This window comes from Furipterus horrens, unplaced genomic scaffold, assembly GCF_987537825.1.
Source record: "Furipterus horrens unplaced genomic scaffold, mFurHor1.1.pri manual_scaffold_4, whole genome shotgun sequence".
Lineage (NCBI taxonomy): Eukaryota > Metazoa > Chordata > Mammalia > Chiroptera > Furipteridae > Furipterus > Furipterus horrens.
In genome coordinates this window covers 75,438,048-75,441,455 of record NW_028327174.1, presented here as the reverse complement: position 1 = coordinate 75,441,455, position 3,408 = coordinate 75,438,048, and the positions used below count along the sequence as shown (strand labels likewise).

The following is a 3,408-nucleotide window of genomic DNA, read 5'->3' as shown; positions in this document are numbered from 1 at the left end:
TTATTAATTTCAGAGCAGTAAGTTAATATGAGATATAGATAACATACTAGTCAGATGATAATTAATAACTAACACTTTGGGGCACCATATGATAATAATTTTACTAAAACATACAGTCTTATTTAAACTTTAAAACAATCCAATGAGAGGCACTATTATTTTTTTTTTTTTTTTTTTTTAGAATAAAATTTTTATATTTATAATTAGCCAGCTGGACTCAGTTTAGATGATCCCAATTTTGATGGCAACGTCCAAAGCATCATAGTCTGGAGCCAGTCGAACATATGCCTTCTTCTCTCCATCAGGCCTAATCAGGGTGTTGACCTTGGCCACATCAATGTCATAGAGCTTCTTCACAGCCTGTTTGATATGGTGCTTGTTGGCCTTGACATCCACAATGAACACGAGTGTATTGTTGTCTTCTATCTTCTTCATGGCTGACTCAGTAGTCAGGGGGAACTTGATGATAGCATAGTGGTCAAGCTTGTTTCTCCTCGGAGCACTCTTGCGAGGATATTTAGGCTGCCTTCGGAGCCGCAGTGTCTTAGGCCTCCGGGAGGTAGGTGACGTGCGGATCTTCTTTTTTTTGTGGCTGTGGACGCCTTTTAGCACTGCTTTCTTTGCCTTCAAAGCCTTTGCCTTGGCTTCAGCTTTGGGAGGGGCAGGAACTTCCTTCTTCGCTTTGGGCGCCATCTTCGTGGAAAGGAGAGGCACTATTATTAACTCTACTTTAAAAGTGCTAAAATTCAGCCTTAGAAAAAATGTTTGAGAACACATTGTTTCATGACTGAAAGTTGGGTCTCTTTAACCTCAAGGTCCCTGTGCTCTAAAATCATACTATATTGTCTCCAAATCATATTTTCCAGAATGTTCTTGGTAAATTAGAGAATCACCTGGAAAATAAATTCAGCTTAACTCTACTTACATTTGCTGCTCAAATCTCAACAAGACGCAAAGACATGCACATTAATCAAGGCTACAGCAATGCAAAATTCATAATTTTTTAAAGAACCCATTGTCTTTAAAAAAAAATTTACCTCAGAGGAAAATATAAAATGAGATTCTCCAGGTTTCAAGGAATAAGATACTGAGAGATTGTTTCAGTAATTGGAGGTATATCCTAAGGATACATAGGAAAGTCAGAACTAATGGAAATAGTCCAACTGCCATGCAGTCAAACCTCACGGAGAACTGGGATGCTGTTCAGGGCATGACAGCAGCTTTGGCAGCACCTCAATTAATTTAAACACCCTATGCCCTGCCATAATTGTGACTCACAGCTCCATTTCTGCCTCTCTCTCCACGTGTTTCTTTTTTTGCTATTCTGCTCCTGGCTGCCTTTACTCTTCTTTATGACTTCTACTTTTTCAATTTGTTGGCCAGTACTCAATCAACTGAACCACACCAGCCTGGGCTATGACTTCTACTTTTTCTAGATATAAGTTGCCTCCTGGCTTTTGTTACAGATGAGCCCAATGTACATCATTGGCTTTCTGATGTGTTCAGAGTTAAGATGCCACAGGTGGATGGATTATTGTTTTCTCACTTTTGACTTCAAATGGGATACAGCAAGCAGTTTCCTTTTGGAAGCAAACTTTCTTTTGTTCATCCTGAAACCCATCCTTTGATGTCCCATTATTTTTTATTCTAATTACTTCAAAGAAAGACAATGTCTTTGATGATATCTTTACTTAGTTTAGATGCATATAAATTTGGCAAAAGGCACAGTATGTGGCCATATTATTTACTGTTTTTCTACTTCAGTATCAGTCTATCAGTTTTGCATTTTGTTTTGTTTTAATCATCATCAATGATGTTGCCAGTTGACTAGTGTAGCATTTATTAGTATCAATATCTAGCACAGTGATGCAGTTGTAAATATTTTTTTTTTATTCAAAGAGGGTGCCACTTATCTTTTTTATTGAATTTATTGGGGTAACATTGGTTAATAAAATTAAATAGGTTTCAGGTGCACAATTCTACAACACATCATCTGTATATTGTATGTGTGTTCACCACCCCAAGTCCAGTCTCCGTCCATCCCCCTTTGTCCCCACTATACCCTCTTCTACCTCCCACCACTCTTTCCCTCTGGTAATCACCATACTGTAAATACATGTTTTTATCATTATTGCCTCATAAAATTGGGAGATGCAAGTTGAGTCATCTTAGGAGAAATGGTGGTTTCTTTTCTTCAGAGATATAATATTACCCTCTATCACTTTGTCCAGCGATAGCGCCACCTTCCTGTCCACAGAGCTGAATCTCAAACACACTCTCTCTCGCCCCTGCCCACAGAGAGAGGCCCAGGAATAAATTCATGATCCAGACAAATCAATCACAGCTCTTTCTCAGATTGTATGACACCAAGGTAAGCAGTTCCTCTTGAGAAAAATTCTTCCATGATATGACCCCAAAGCTGTTCAGTAAGTACTGTTTTACAGCAGGGGAAACATTTGTCTACCAGAGAAAAAACAAAACCAAAGAGAGTAGAAGGAAGAGAAAACATTTCTGGCTGTGGGCAAGCCACGGCTCTTCTTAAACCCCAACAAGTCTCCAGATCTGAAGTTGTTCTTTTATTTTGTGATCTATGTGAGTACGCTGCCAATAAATCTTTTTTACTGCTTCAACTAATTTGAGTTAGGTTTCTCTCACTTGCATTGACAAAGTCATAACATAGCATTGCTCTTAGACTATCACACCTTTTGTTCTCCAATACAGAACACCCTGATTGTTACTCTCAAACTCTATCCTATATAAAGCATCTTTGTTTAACAGACATCTCATCCAAGGCTACTTGAACATGCCTTACCATATATAATACAAATTCATCCTTTTCCCCTCCAACTGTTTTGTCTACGTAACTTCTGTGTCTATCACTGATATTTTTTTCTTAAATTTGAAAAGCTTAACAATCTTATGAAAGTCTTTCTGTTTATCCGTTCACTTCAGTCTTACGCGTTCTCATTACTCCTTAAATTTCTCACTTCTTGTCAATTTTATTTAGAATAATAATCCTGATTTTTATGCAAACGTGTGTCTTATTTCAATTCCCATTTCTTATACTTAACATTTCCACAGTAATATTTTTTAAATGTCATTTTGAGCAGTACTTCTGAACTTCAAATGAAATTTTAAAACCTACAGGATAAATTTCAACTTTCAAAATTAAAATTTAAGGCTATTTTTTTGTGGCCTCTCCCTACTATTTCTACCTGATCTCTCATTATTTTCTTTCAGAAATCCCATCATTATCCATATAATGTTTCCTAGTTACATATTTATGTTTCTACCTCTGTACCATTCATTTTACTTAGAATGCCTTCCCTGTTTTCATCTTATTTTCTAAGCTTTGTCAAGCTTAAGCACTATTTTCTCTTTGGAGAATGTGTTTGCCCAGAGGCTAGG

The 3,408-nt window shown here is 37.1% G+C and overlaps 1 pseudogene; it reads right to left on the bottom strand.

Annotated features, from left to right (window-relative positions):
- Positions 1 to 207: 207 nt before the first annotated feature.
- Positions 208 to 693, bottom strand: LOC150012244 (large ribosomal subunit protein uL23 pseudogene; annotated as a pseudogene).
- Between the last annotated feature and the right edge of the window lie 2,715 nt (positions 694 to 3,408).